A 16767-nucleotide genomic window follows, 5' to 3' on the forward strand; every position below is an offset into this window, starting at 1 on the left:
CCTGCACCACTTACTTATATTTAGGGAATGCAAACTAATTTTAATATTAACTTGAGTTTAAAGTATGGAGAAACTTATGTGATGCATTTTAAAGCCATCACCACTTGCACTTTGAGTGACTCACTTAAAATTTTTTTCTCATATTTATAACCAAGATAATGCTATATTGAAAGGATATGTATTTTATAGGTTTGTTTTGAACACTAATGGATTATAAGTGATGAAGATTTACTAGACAGCCATTTAATTCACTAGAACCACTGCTTCCTAAAATGTAGTTTAGACCTCTACTTTTAGGCAATACCTAAAATTCATGAAAAACAATGTTTTCTCTACAATGAGTGTATATGTGTGTGTATTTTTTAAAGTATGCATATTTTAAAGTAGGCTCCACCCTCAGTATGTAGCCCAACGGGGGCTTAAACTGATGACCCTGAGCTGAAATCAAGAGGCCAATGCTAAACTGACTGAGCCACCCAGGTGCCCCTACAATGTAATTTTTTATTTTATCATATGACAAAATCAACTTTGAGAAATACAGCTGACCCTATTTTGTCATGGGCTTGAACTGTGCAGGTGCAATGATAGTCAGTTTTTTTTTTTTTTCAATAAATATAGTACAGTTCTGTAAATGTATTTGTCTGCCTTATGATTTTCCTAATAACATGTTCTTTTCTCTAGCTTACTGTATGGTAAGAATACAGTATATAATATATATATATATTATATATGTGTGTGTGTGTGTGTGTGTGTGTTAATTAACTGTTATTGGTAAGTCTTCTAATCAACAATAGTCTTCTAGTAGTTAAGTTTTGGGGGAGTCAAAATTTACCCACAGATTTTCAACTGTGCAGGGGGTGGTACTCCTAACCACCACCTTGTTCAAAAGTCAACTTTATATTCTGCTGAATATACAAGTATAACTGCTAGGTTTTTTAAATCTTTGTTGAAAGTACTTGTAATATTTAACCGAAAATGCTGTTTTTGGAGATTTTTAAGTAGGGTTTACCTGCAATTGAAAACTCTAACAAAATATGCATATTATACACGTGAGAGAATGTTGAGAAAATCTATTCTAGAGTTATATTTGTATAAATGAGAGCTTTCTGGACAATGGAGACTACATGCTAGTCATATTTAAGAAAAGTCTCATATGTACATTTTGGACACTACCAAAATAAACCTTGACAACATATGTTGTTTTTGTTGTTGCTTTGTGTTGTGGAAGTCAAAAATAAATTAAGTGGGAATGAGAAGTTTCTCCCTTAGAAATAGGACAGTATAGTCAGATGTTTCATGTTGTGATGTAACTAAGCTTGTTTCTCCCTAATTTGTTTTAAAAGAGGCATACATCACCACTGGCAATTCTAAGTTAGAATTGTAGAGATGTGGAGAAGGAGATAAAAAAATTAAGATCTTTATGACAATTAGTAGAAAGAAGCTAGAGATAGAATTTCTGTAGACACGTAATTTTTCAATCTCTTGAGATAATGACTAGCACTGATTCTGAAAGGCCATATAACTTTTATCCTGTCTGCCAACTTAGATTGACAGAGGGTTTCAAGGAAAAAGATTGCAAGGTTACATTAAAATTTCATAAAAGGGGGGTGCCTGGGTGGCTCAGTTGGTCAGATGTCTGCCTTCGGCTCATGATCCCAAGATGAAGCCCCACATTGGGCTCCCTGCTCAGGGGGGAGCCTTCTTTTCTCTCTCCATCTGCCGCTCCTGCTTGTGCTCTCTTTCTGTCAAATAAATAAATAAAATCTTAAAAAAAAAAAAGACTTCATATGAGGGGCACCTGGGTGGCTTGGTCAGTTAAACATCCCATTGTTGGTTTGGGCTGAGGTCATGATCCCAGGGTCGTGAGATCAAGCCCTGTGTTGGGCTCCATGCTCAGCACAAAGTCTGCTTGAGATTCTCTCTCTCCCTCTGCCCCTTCCCCTGCTTGGGCTCTCTCTCTCTCTCTCTCAAATAAATAAATAAAATCTTAAAGGAAAAAAAAGACTTCATAAGAAAGTGTACCTGGACCACATAGAGATGAGAATAGCGACTTCATATGATTACCAAATTTGCCACCTTGTCTTGAAGGCCTGACTCCTGTAGAACAGCTACAACATTAAATTCAGTGAGGTAAAGGTATTACAGAGTTGTAGCAGTATTTGTAAAGATGGTTATGATGACCATACATTGATAGTAATCATGAATTATGCTCACCTTTTAAAATGTAGATAGTTCTATAAGATGATTATGTATTTGTAGTAAGTTGGAACATACTGACATGCTCACCCATAGGAGGAATATTTTTATGTTTTAAGCAACTAGTTTGAAATAAAATGCAAATTATTTCCTTGTTTTATTGCAATTTGCAGATACTGTGATCTTTTTTTAGAAAATGAAGGTTAGTGGTAACTGTCAAGAGAGTCTATTGGGACTATTTTTACAATGGCATTTTCTTACTTCATGTCTCTGTATCACATTTTGGTAATTCTTGCAATATATTAAACTTTTTCATTCTTTTGTTATGGTAATCTGTAAATATTAATATTTAAAACTACTGTTGTAATTGTTATGGGGTACCACAAACTGTGACCATATAGGATGGCAAACTTAATTGATAAATACTATGTGTATTCTGACTGTCCCACTGACCAGCCATTCTTCCATCTCTCTCCCTCTCCTTGGGCGTCCCTGTTCCCTGAGACACAATAATATTGAAATTAGGTCAATTAGTAACCCTGCAATGGCCTCTAAGTGTTCAAGTGAAAGGAAGAGTCACACATTTCTCACTTTAAATTAAAAGCCAGAAATGATTAGGCTTAGTGAGGAAGGCATGTTGAAAGCCAAGATAGGCTGAAAACTAAACATCTTGTGCCAAACAGTTCACCTGGTTGTAAATGCAAAGAAAAAGTTCTTGAAGGAAATTAAAAGTGCTACTCCAGTGAACACACAAATGATAAGAAAGCAAAACAGTCTTATTGCTGATATGAAGAAAGTTTGAGTGGCCTGGATAGAAGATTAAATCAGCCACAACATCCTCTTAAGCCAAAGCTCAATCCAGAGCAAGGCCCTAAGTCCCTTCAATTTTATGAAAGCTGACAGGTGGGGATGCTGCAGAAAAATCTGAAGCTAGCAGAGGTTGGTTCATGAGGTTTAAAGAAAGAAGCCATCTCTACAACATAAAAGGGCCAGGTGAAGCAGCAAATGTTGATGTAGAAGCTGCAGCAAGTTATACGAAAATTTGGCAAAGATAATTCATGAAGAGGGCTACACTAAACAACAGATGTTCAGCACAGACAAACCACTCTTATATGAAGAAAATGGCATTTAGGACTTTCATAGCCAGAGATGAAAATCGATGCTTGACTTCAACAAAGGACAGAATGACTCTTTTTTTTTATTATGTTATGTTAATTACCATACATTACATCATTAGTTTTTGATATAGTGTTCCATGATTCATTGTTTGTGTATAACACCCAGTGCTCCATGCAGGACGTGCCCTCTTTAATACCCATCACCAGGCTAACCCATCCACCCACCCGCCTCCCCTCTAGAACCCTCAGTTTCTCAGAGTCCATAGTCTCTCATGGTTCATCTCCCCCTCCGATTTCCCCCCCTTCATTCTTCCCCTCCTGCTAACTTCTTCCTCTTCTTCTTTTTTTTTAACATAAAATATATTATTTGTTTCAGAGGTACAGGTCTGTGATTCAACAGTCTTACACAATTCACAGTGCTCACCATAGCACATACCCCCCCAATGTCTATCACCCAGCCACGCCATCCCTCCCAACCCCCACCATTCCAGCAACCCTCAGTCTGTTTCCTGAGATTAAGAATTCCTCATATCAGTGAGGTCATATGACACATGTCTTTCTCTGATTGAGTTATTTCGCTCAGCATAATACCCTCCAGTTCCATCCATGTCATTGCAAATGGCAAGATATCATTCCTATTGATGGCTGCATAATATTCCATTGTATATGTATATACCACATCTTCTTTATCCATTCATCTGTCGATGGACATCTTGGCTCTTTCCACAGTTACCACCAACATTTTTCAAAGAAATGGAACAAATAATCCTAAAATTTATATGGAACCAGAAAAGACCCTGAATAGCCAGAGGAATGTTGAAAAAGAAAAGCAAAGCTGGTGGCATCACAATTCTGACTTCAAGCTCTATTACAAAGCTGTAATCATCAAGACAGTGTGGTACTGGCACAAAAACAGACACATAGATCAATGGAACAGAATAGAGAGCCCAAAAATGGACCCTCAACTCTATGGTCAACTAATCTTTCAAAAAGCAGGGAAGAATGTCCAATGGGAAAAAGACAGTCTCTTCAACAAATGTTGTTAGGAAAATTGGACAGCCACATGCAGAAGAATGAAACGACCATTTCCTTACACCACACACAAAAATAGACTCAAAATGGTTGAAAGACCTCAATGTGAGATAGGAGTCCATCAAAATCCTAAAGGAGAACACAGGCTGCAACCTCTTTAACCTCAGCCGCAGCAACTTCTTCCTAGAAACATTGCCCAAGGCAAGGGAAGCAAGGGCAAAAATGAACAATTGGGACTTCATCAAGATAAAAAGCTTTTGCACAGCAAAAGAAACAGTCAACAAAACCAAAAGACAACCGACAGAATGGGAGAAGATATTTGCAAATGACATATCAGATAAAGGGCTAGTATCCAAAATCTATAAAGAACTTATTAAACTCAACACCCAAAGAACAAATGATCCAATCAAGAAATGGGCAGAAGACATGAACAGACATTTTTCCAAAGAAGACATCCAAATGGCCAACAGACACATGAAAGAGTGCTCAACATTGCTCGGCATCAGGGAAATCCAAATCAAAACCTCAATGAGATACCACCTCACACCAGTCAGAATGGCTAAAATTAACAAGTCAGGAAATGACCGATGTTGGCAAGGATGTGGAGAAAGGGGAACCCTCCTACACTGTTGGTGGGAATGCAAGCTGGTACATCCACTCTGGAAAACAGTATGGAGGTTCCTCAAAAAGTTGAAAATAGAGCTACCATAGGATCCAGCGATTGCACTATTGGGTATTTACCCCAAATATACAAATGTAGGGATCTGAAAGGGTACGTGCACCCCGATGTTTATAGCAGCAATGTCCACAATAGCCAAACTGTGGCAGGATGACTCTTGTTAGGAGTTAATGTAGCTGGTGATTTGAAGTTGAACCCAATGTTCATTTGCCATTTCTAAAATCCAGGGCCCTTTAAAATTATGTTAAATCTTTGTTGCTTGTGCTCTGTAAATGGAATAATAAGACCAGTTTGACAACACATCTATTTACAACATAGTTTACTGAATATTTTAAGGCCACTGGTGAGACCTACAGCTCAGAAAAAAGATTACTTTCAAAATATGACTGCGTATTGACAACACATCTGGTCACCCAAGAGTTCTGATGGAGATGTGGAAATGAACACGGGATTAATGTTATTTTCATGCCAGCTAATACAACATCCATTTTGCCCATGGATTAAGAAGTCATTTGAACTTTCAGGTCTTATTTAAGAAATACATTTCTTAAAGCTATAGCTGCCATAAATAGTGATTCCTCTGAAGGATCTGGGCAAAATCAGTTGGAAAACTTCTGGAAAGGATTCACCATTTTAGATGCCATTAAGAACAAGATTTATAGGAAGAGGTCAAAATACCAACATTAAAAGGAGTTTGGAAGAAGTTGATTCCAAACCTCATGGATGATGTTGAGGGAATCAAGCCTTCAGTGGAGGAAATAACTGCAGATGTGGTGGAAACAGCAAGAGAGATAGAATTAGAAGTGGAGTCTGAAGATATGATTGAATTTCAATGCCATGATAAAATAAACAGATGAGGAGTTGCTTCTTTTTTTTTTTTAAAGATTCTATTTATTTATTCATAAGAGACAGAGAGAGAGAGGCAGAGGGAGAAGCAGGTTCCCTACTGAGCAGGGAGCCCGATGCAGGACTCGATCCCAGGACTTTGGGATCATGACCTGAGCCAAAGGCAGACGGTTAACCATCTGAGCCACACAGGCACCTGAGGAGTTGTTTCTTATGGATAAGCAAAGAAACTGATTTCTTGAGATGAAATCTATTTCTGGTGAAGTTGCTTTGAAGATTGCTAAATGACAGCAAAGAACTTAAAATATTACATAAATTTAATTGATAAAGCAGTGGCAGACTTCAATTTTTAAATAAGTTCTATAGCAGGTAAAACGCTATCAAACAGCATCCCATGTTACAGAGATAACATTTGTGAAAGGAAAAGTCAATTGATGCAGAAAACTTAAGGGTTGTCTTATTTTCACAGATTGCTACAAGCACCTCAACCTTCAGCAAATATCAACCTGATCAATCAGCAGCAATTAACATTGAGGCAAGACCCTCTATCATCAAAAAAGGTTATATCTTACTGAAAGCCCAGCTGATGGTTAGCACTTTTTGAGCAGTAAAGCATTTTTTATTTTATTTTATTTTATTTTTTTAATATTTTATTTATTTGACAGAGAGAGAGAGAGAGCACAAGCAGAAAGAGTGGCAGGCAGAGGGAGAATGAGAAGCTGGCTCCCTGCTGAGCAGGGAGCCCAATGTGGGGCTTGATCCCAGGACCCTGGGATCATGACCTGAGCCGAAGGCAGACGCTTAACTGACTGAGCCACCCAGGCACCCCAATAAAGTATTTTTTAATTAAGGTATATGCATTTTTTACACATAATGCTACTGTGTGCTTAATAGATAACAGTATAGTGTAAACATAACTTTTATTTGCACTAGAAAACCAAAACATTTATCTGACTCACTTTATCTTGGTATTTGTTTTATTGCAGTGGTCTAGAACTGAACCCACAATATCTCCAAGGTATGCCTCCATACAGAGATATTTTTGCTTTGTTTTAATGTGCTTCTGGTCTCACTTATATTTCTAGAATGTAAGTTCCATGATGGCTGAGGTTTTTGCCTTCTCCTAACATTGAGATAAACATGCAGTAGGACAGTGCTTAACACAGAATAAGTATCTAACAAATATTTATGAACAGCAAAACCAAACATGCTAATGTGTATCTCTTTGGTTAGCAAACAGTTCTGCTGACCCAGGAGCCCTAAAATTATCTTGTTTAAAGGAGCAAAGTGGTGGGGAGAGGATATTCCACTCAATGCTAGGAAGTGCTGTAAATACAAAGAATACAGAGCTCACTCTGTTGCTATGTTTCTGACAGTTACTTAGACACATGGTTTGAATCTGCATCTAGCAACCGGAATTTTCATTTTTTTAGAGAAATTACAACAGTGTATGCTATAGTTCAAAGCAAAGGCATAATGGTGTTCACCAGATCTCTTGACCAATCTAAGATGCCCAAATAGCACAGTTGTATGCAAACAATGAATCATGGAACACTACATCAAAAACTAATGATGTAATGTATCAGGTGATTAACATAATAATAAAAATTATTTAAAAAAAGGATGCCCAAATAGCACTTAAAGTGGTGATATAACCAATCCTTCAATTAGTAAGATTCTCCAGAAAAACAGAATCTGTATATTGTGTATTTATAAAGAGATTTATGATAAAGAATTGGATTATGTAATTATGAAAGCTGGTAAGTCACAAATAGGCAGTGGGCTGACCGGCTGGAGAACCTAGGAGAGCTAATCGTGCAAATGTAGTCTGAAGGCAGTCTGCTGAATTCTCCTTTGCTCTGGAAGGCATATCTTTTACTTCCGCTCAGGCCTTTTCACTTGATTGGATGGACCCTATCCAGATGATGGAGGGCAATCTGCTTTACACATAATTCACTAATTTAAATCTTAATCTCATCCAAAAACACCCTCCAAGTGGACAAAAAATTTAACCTTCAAAATGCTCAAGAATTATTTCTGTACTGATGCATTTGTAAATATAAAAATGCTATATATTTGACATTTTCCTGCTCTAATGCATTGAAACATGATCAAAAAGTCCACATTGTTTTTTTCTACTGTTTTTCAACCATTTCTATTCTTTGCATTAAATTCACAAATATGAATTTATGCTTCTGATTGGTAATATTTTAAAATTGGATAGTTTAAGAATACATTTTTGTTATGAAAAACATTTTTCTTCTGTTAATAGGTAACAGCAATGGCACAGTATTCGAATAAAACTCAGACGACTTTAAAATTCTGTTACAGGTAGGAGAGTCTGTGTTGTGCCAATGGAGGTCTCAGCCTTTGGATTCCCCAAAAGAAGATTTACATGAGGATCCATGCTTGAATAAAGACAGCCAGAAGGAAAGTAGCAAGCACAAAGCAGTTTATTAAAGCAAAAGTATACTTTCAGGGTGGAATCTCCCATAGGTTGTTTTGGGATTGGATATCATTGGGTCTCTGTGGGCTGAGAGGAGCTGTGATGTGCAGTGGGGTGGTCTCTATTGGAGGCTGCTTCCAATCATTTGGGAAACTCCTCCCACAGGTTAGGAAGCTCCCCTTCCTAATGATAATAGTGGCAAGCTGATGAAAGTTTTGAGTATGAAACTTAACAAAAACTAGAATGAGAATGAGAGAGAGAAAATGAGAGAATAGAAACCCCACAAGGTTTGTACTGGAACCATCATGACAGCCTTTCTCCATTGGGCAATGCAAATGCATTATAATGACTCTAAGAGTAACCCTGGGGCCAAGGTGGAAGAGAGCTCATGGTCCCCCTGTGGCTCTGGCTCTGTTAGCTCCAAGGTCTTGGAAGCCACAAGATCAAGATGTTGAGCTCCCCTCCCCTCTCCACCCCTGGCTTATAATATGTAACTTATTTATCACCATCCTTACCTCCTGCTCATGTCTCTATCATACCCATTCAGGGACTTGGGACTCTGTCTCAGGGTGTTCCTTCCACTGTTCATGTCTAGCTTCTACCTAAAAATTACATCATAAAAATATATAATTAGTCCATCTTAGAATCTCTTTAAATAAACATTTTTTTAAAAAATGAAAAAGTCTTTTCCACTTAAAAACCATTGTTACCAATTCAGAAGATTAAAAGACATTAAGCATCTTTAATAGTTTCATAACCTTACTTATGAAATATTTCCAAACAAATTTGTTTTTTTCAAAAACTCATAGGCTTCATAACTGATTATATTGAAATTTTAATTAGGAGAAGCTATTCATGGAAACACTGACATTTTTGTAGTGTAAGAAAAAGGAAGGGCATTTGAGAAGTTTCCTCTGTTAATATATTCATAGATATTCTGCAGTAAGATTTTGATTTCCTCAAAAACAGTCATAACAATTTGAGCTATAGGAAATAAGTTGTGCTTGGGGCGCCTGGGTGGCTCAGTTGGTTAAGCAACTGCCTTCGGCTCAGGTCATGATCCTGGAGTCCCGGGATCAAGTCCCACATCGGGCTCCCTGCTCAGCGGGGAGTCTGCTTCTTCCTCTTCCCTCTCGTGCTCTCTATCTCTCATTCTCTCTCTCTCTGAAATACATAAATAAAATCTTTAAAAAAAAAGGAAATAAGTTGTGCTTATTCACAAAATACTCTAAGTATGTTCTAAAAAATTATATAATCTTCCTTTTCAAGTGTTAATATTGAATTAATGTTAAAATATATAAGCCATTCAATTTGATTATATAAATATCTGACATTATATAAATTAAAGGAATTCAAATTTAATACACTTGATCACACACACACACACACACACACACACTGTGTAGAAGTTGAGTTGCAGTATCCAATACAGCACAGAAAAGAGAAAATTTAGATAGGAACCCCAAGAAAACTGAATTGGTGGTACTCATAAAAACTTACAAGAACCTAAGGAAGGTTGCTGTTCATGAAGAAAAAAAAAAATCACAGCATAAGCTATAAATTTGGAAAGATAGGTTTCTGAGGAAAGTAACAGATGCTGTTTCTTTCAAATTATTTTAAAATGGGATACACATTTAAAAAAAAGTGTTAAAATTGTAGCACCACTAAAACAAAGAATATTATAAACCTCAAAGGTCTGCCACTACTGTCAATCTATTTTCCAAAGGCACAAAATAGATTCTTTTAATTTTTCTTACAATATTTCCTTATGATGTGACCAGTCAATTGTTAAGATTCCCCAAAAATGGATACTTCAATACATAATATGAAAAATGATAGCTCTTGCTGTCAAATGCCTACTAGAATCTAGGAAAATAATGCCTTCTCAATCATCTTTTCTCAGATGAGATCAAAGCCATTAAAGACCACACAAAATTGTTCAAGGTAGAGAAAGTCAAGGTTAGAGTAAGTCAGCTGCAAAAACAGGACAAAAATATGTATATTTTCACAACCAGGACCATATTCTAACCACAAGCATACATAAGCATAACTTGCAAATTGAAGGTAGTGCTTCATGTTCCCCTCCCTTCCTTCCTTCCTTCCATTCTCTCATTTTCTCTCTCTCATTCTCATTCTAGTTTTTGTTAAGTTTCATACTCAAAACTTTCATCAGCTTGCCACCATTATCATGGTAATTTAAAAATGCCTTAGATAACCTCTTTTAAATCATTATGTTCTTTACAAATTAGTAATAGTAAAACTATAAATATATAGTTTTATGTATACTGTATGGACATAGATTTATATTTCATGTTATAAATACCATAGTATATTCAGAAAATATATTGTTTTTGTCATTTAAAATTAGGAATGCCTCGGGGCACTTGGGTGGGCTCAGTTGGTTAAGCAACTGCCTTCAGCTCAGATCATGATCCCAGGGTCCTGGGATCGAGCCCCACATCAGGTTCGCTGCTTGGTGAGGGGTCTGCTTCTTCCTCTCCCTCTCCCTCTGACACTCCCACTGCTTGTGCTCTCCTGCTCTCTCATTCTGTCAAATAAATAAAAATCTTTAAAAAAAATAAAATTAGGAATGCCTCATGATAGATAATTTGAACTCTACCCGATTTAATTGTAATCATCTTAAATGTCATATTCTATCAACTCGCCATTTGCCAGATTTTCTAATTCCTTAATAAACTGGAAGTATGTTGAAATGATTTTAATAATAATAACAGTAGGGACACCTGGGTGGCTCAGTCGGTTAAGCATCTGCCTTTGGCTCTGGTCATGATCCCAAAGTCCTGGGATCAAGCCCGCATCAGGCTCCCTGCTCCACGGAAAGCCTCCTTCTCCCTCTCCCTCTGCCTCTCCCCCTGCTTGTACTCTCTCTCTCTGTCAAATAAATCTTTCAAAAAAAAAAAGCTTAACAATAATAATAATGAGTAATAATAATAGTTTTAACTATTTTATTTTGTGCCATAGCAACATAATAAATATTTTCATATATATATATATATATATATAAAATTTTTTTTGGAGGTGTAAGTGATTTTTTATTGGGAAGGGAAGTTGTCAACTTAAACAGCAGCAATGAAGAATGAATAAGGAAACTTCCTGTTGTCACAGATATACAAGACCTCCATCATATATGATACAGGAGGCATTTCAATTTGTGACCCCCAGCGCAGAAATGCCAAATGCTTTTCCATTCAATCGAATACTTCTGGATTCCTACCGAAAAGGAATACATTAAAAGCAAGGAAAAGTTGCTTACTGAAAGGAAACCCCTGAAGAAGAGAAAGGAGGGAATGTGGAAATTAAGTTATGTAGAACACTTTGTAAATTGTAATGACTACATTTCCATATCTTCATAGTAATACAAAACACAGTCACTTGCAGAACTGGTTCAGATTACTTCAATACCAGATACATTTTTAGTCCTCTACATAAGTGTTTGGAAGTTACTTATGTTTATATGAAATGAAGCTATTAATACTTTTCTACAGCAGTAACTGCACACCAGGAAGGCCAAGACAAACACAAATCAAGGAATGGAGTTTTCCCAAAGCTGCGGTGTGAAAAGACTATAAACAGTTGATTGCATACACAAGAATGTGTTTCTTTGCTATAGGAAATCCAAATAGAATAAGGAATGGAGATGAGTAAAAAGGTTTCTTGAGGGGAAGAAGGATGACCACCCTGTATGCATTTAGTTTTCTGCCCCTTTTGCCACATCACATTCTTCTCCTGTACTGTCTGATGTCCATAATGTTAGGTCGTCTCTAAGCAACTGCATGATGAGGGTGCTGTCTTTGTATGAATCTTCATTCAGGGTATCAAGTTCTGCAATGGCCTCATCAAAAGATGTTTTAGCCAGGTGCAGGCAAGCTCTGGGTTATTAAGGATCTCATAGTAAAATACGGAAAAGTTAAGAGCCAGCCCCAGTCGGATTGGGTGTGTGGGCTGCATCTCTCTTGCTTATTATATCAAAAGCTTCTTGGTAAACTCCTTGGGAATTATCTATTGTTTGTTTTCGATCATCACCACATGCAACTTCAGCAAGGTACCGGAAGTAATCTCCCTTCATTTTCAGATAGAAGACCTTACTCTCTGGATTAGTTGCATTGGCTATTAAATATTTATCCAACAATTCCAGCACCGTGGTGCAGATGGACCTTAGCTCAGACTCCACTTTCTCCCGATAGTCCTTAATCAGCTGCAACTTCTTGTCCGAGGTGTCGGTTTTCTGCTCGATGCTCGAGATGACCCTCCAGGCGGACCTGCGGCCCCCGACCACGTTTTTGTAGGCCACCGACAGCAGGTTGCGCTCCTCGTTGGACAGCTCGGCGCCCTGCTCGGTCACGGCCTTCATGCAGGTGTGGCCATGTCGTTGTAGCGCTCGGCCTATTCTGCCCAGCTTCGCCTTCTGGATCAGCTCCGTCTTCTTCATGGGGACGCGGAGAGGAGAGCAAGGGCGAGCACAGACCCGGATCGGGAGGAGGCGTGCGGACGGCCTTCACGTCTCCACGGCCGCTGCGCGAGTCCCACCACTTTCATCGGCTTTTGGCTTTAGCTGAGGACCCTCCTGTTCTCATATATATATATATATATATATATATATATATATATATATATATATTTTAATTCCAGTATAGTTAACATACATTGTTGTATTAGCTTCAGGTGTACAATATAGTGATTCAGTAATTCTGTACATAACTCAGTGCTCATCATGACTAGTGTATTATCTTACATTTAATTATTAAACCAGTCTCCCCTCCCACCTCTCCTGTTAACCATGGGTTTTTTTTTCTCTATAGTTGAGTCTGTTTTTTGATTTGCTTCCATAATTTGGCTATTGTAAATAATATCAATAAATTTAAGGGTGCATATATATCTTTTTGAATTAGTGTTTTCATATTCTTTGGGTAAATACCCAGTAGTGGAATTATTGGATCATATGGGAATTATGTTTTAAATTTTTTGAAAAAACTCCATAATGTTTTTCACAGTGGCCACACTGGTTTGCATTCCCAGTGATGGTGTGTGAGTGTTCCCTTTTCTCTACAACCTCACAACGCTTGTTGTTTCTTGTGTTTTTGATTTTGGCCAACCTGACAGGTAAGAGATTATAGCTCATTGTGGTATGTATGTATGTATGTATGTATGTATTTATTTTTATTTTTTACTATTTTAAAATTTTTATTTGGAAAAATCTTACAGGGAATTTTTTAAATTAAAATATAATGTATTATTTGTTTCAGGGGTACAGGTCTGTGATTCATCAGTCTTACACAATTCACCGAGCTCACCATAGAACATATCCTCCCCAATGTCCATCACATTTGCATTTCTCTGATGAGGAGTGATGTTGAGCATCTTTTCATTTGTATGTTGGCCATCTGTATGTCTTCTTTGGAGAAATGTCTGTACATGTCTTCTGCCCATTTTTAAATTATTTGTCTTGTTTTTCTTTTGGTGTTGAGTTGTATAAGTTCTTTGTGTACTTTAGATACAAACACCTTATCAGAGATGTCATTTGCAAATTTCTTATGACATTCTATAGGTTGTCTTTTAGTTTTGTTGATTATTTTCTTTGCTGTGCAAAAGCTTTTTATTTTGATGTAGACCCAATAATTTATTTTGCATTTCCTTCCCTTGCCTCAGGAGACATATCTAGAAAAATATAATGGCTGATGTCAGAGAAATTACTGCCTGTGCTCTCATTTAAGAATTTTATGGTTTTAGGTCTCACATGGAGGTCTTTAATCCATTTTGAGTTTATTTTTGTGTATTATGTAGAAAGTGGTCCAGTTTCCCCAACATCATTTGTTGAAGGAATTTTTTTTCCCATTGCCTGTTCTTGCCTCCTTTGTGGATGATTCATTGATCATACAATCATGGGTTTATTTCTGGGCTCTCTATTCTGTTCTACTGATCCATGTATCTATTTCCATGACAGTACCATACTGTACTTATTTCTAGAGCTTTGTGTATACCTTGAAATCTGGGATTATGATACCTCAAGTTTTGTTCTTTTTCAAGATTTCTTTGACTTTCCAGGTTTTTTTTTTTTTTGTGGTTCCATACAAGTTTAAGATTATTTGTTCTAGTTCTGTGAAAAATGCTATTGATATTTTGATAGGTATTGCATTTAATCTGTAAAATGCTTTGGAAAGTATGGACATTTTAACAATATTTGGTATTCCAATCCATAAACATGAAATATCTTTCCATTTGTTGTGTCATCTTCAATCTCTTTCATTAAAGTTTTATAGTTTCAGAGTTCAGGTTTCTTATCTCCTTGGTTAAGTTTATTCCTAGGTATTTTATAACGGTTGGTGCAAATGGAAATGGGATTGTTTTCTTAATTTCTCTTTCTGCTACTTCAATATTAAGGTATAGAAATGCAACAGATTTGCATATATTGATTTTGTATTTTGTGACTTTACTGAATTCATTTATCAATTCTAGTAGTTTGTGTGTGTGTGTGTGTGTGTGTGTGTGTAATCTTTAGTTTTCTATATATAGTATCACGTCATCTACACATAGTGAACGTTTTATCAGTTTGGATGCCTTTTATTTTTGTTGCCTGATTACTGTGCCTAGGACTTCCAGTACTATGTTGAGTAAAAGTGATGAGAGTGGACATTTTGTCTTATTCCTGATCTTCTGGGAAAACCTCTGTTTTTGTCCATGGAGTATGATATTAGCTGTGGGTTTTTCATGTAAAGCCTTTATTACATTGAGGTATGTTCCCTTTAAACCTAATTTGTTGAGGGTTTTTAACATGAATGGATGTTTTACTTTGTCAAATGTCTTTTTCTGCATCTATTAAAATGATCATATGGTTTTTATCCTTTCTTTTGTTGATGGCATATATCATGTTGATAGATTCAAGAATATTGAACCACACTTGCACCCCAGGAATAAATTCCACTTGGTCATAGTGAATGCTTTAAAAAATGTATTATTGGATAAGATTTGCTAATATTTTGTTGAAGATTTTTGTATCTCTGTTAATCAGAGATATTGATCTGTAGTTCTCTTTTTTTGTAGTGTTTTTATCTGGTTTTGCTATCAAGGTGGTGTTGGCCACATAGAATGAATTTGAAAGCTTTCCTTCTATTGTTTTAGAATAGTTTGAGTAAAATAACTATTAACTCTTCTTTAAATGTTTGGTGGAATTCACCCTCTTCAATGTGGCTTCTTCTCTACATTTAGCTCTGGAGAGTTTGTTCTGCTAGTCTTTGGGTCATCTTTGGGTTATTTACACTGATGTAGGTATTATCTCATTATATCTATGTGCTTAGGATCTTCCTACTCCATCATCTTCCTGTTTGAACTACAATATTTTGCCTATTATATCTCCTGTAATTTTCATTATATCTTCACAAAAATTCAGTGTACTGTTCTACCTGTGACCCTATTTTATAGGAGGAAACTATCAAAGTTTATTTATTAAATATGTAATTAGATCTTTTATTGATTAAATAAACTGAGAGACATTAAGTGCTTAGAACAACACCTCAGATACAGTAAACTTTCAATATTAGCTACTCTTAAATTTTTAAATGAAAGCTTCATATTTAGAGACCTGAAAAGTCATAAAAGGGTACAAATATATTTTTTTAATAACTGAAATCAAATTTTTAGATTCTTGACTGTCATCAAAGGACTAGTACATAAATAACCTCTAGTAGATATTTTCCAATGATCAGTGTTGATTTCCATTGCATTTGGTATCTCAGGTATGTAATTACTGTAGTACATAGAATGAATGAATAAAATATCATTTAGAATTGATATTACCTTTTTAAAATTCTGCTTCCAGGCAAAAATTCACTAGAAGTTTTAGAGATGATTCTATAACTCAACTAAACAATTGATATAGAAGAACAGAGATAATTTGTATAGGACATTCAATCTATTCTAATTGATCTTGAACTTAGTGGAGAGCATAACCAATAAATATTGTGTATCATGAGATTTTAAAAAAAGTAGGTCAAATTCACATCACAAATAGTAGCTATTTTAAAGTTATAATTCAGTGATGTTTAATGTATTCACAATGTTGTAGAAACAGATCTCTCTAGTTTTAAAACTTTCATTATCCCATAAAAATACCCTATATGATTAATTATACTACCCATAATTATTTGTAATTATACTCCCCATTCCCCACTCCCTTCACCTCTATAACCTGTAATCTGCATTCTGTATATCAATTAATCATCTGAATATCATATAAAAGGAATTATACATAAAAATTGTAACCTTTTGGGTGCCTGGGTGGCTCAGTTGGTTAAGCGACTGCCTTCAGCTAAGGTCATGATCCTGGAGTCCTGGGATCGAGTCCCACATCGGGCTCCCTGCTCAGCAGGGAGTCTGCTTCTCCCTCTGACCCTCTCCCCTCTCATGCTCTCTATCTCATTCTCTCTCTCAAATAA

At 36.3% G+C, this 16767-nt stretch overlaps 1 pseudogene; it reads right to left on the reverse strand.

Moving 5' to 3' along the window:
- Positions 1 to 11719: 11719 nt before the first annotated feature.
- Positions 11720 to 12891, reverse strand: LOC114197471 (14-3-3 protein theta pseudogene; annotated as a pseudogene).
- Positions 12892 to 16767: the final 3876 nt, after the last annotated feature.

Source organism: Eumetopias jubatus, unplaced genomic scaffold, assembly GCF_037043125.1.
Source record: "Eumetopias jubatus isolate StellerSeaLion01/CBP00866 unplaced genomic scaffold, mEumJub1_p1.0 scaffold_2, whole genome shotgun sequence".
NCBI classification, from domain to species: domain Eukaryota; kingdom Metazoa; phylum Chordata; class Mammalia; order Carnivora; family Otariidae; genus Eumetopias; species Eumetopias jubatus.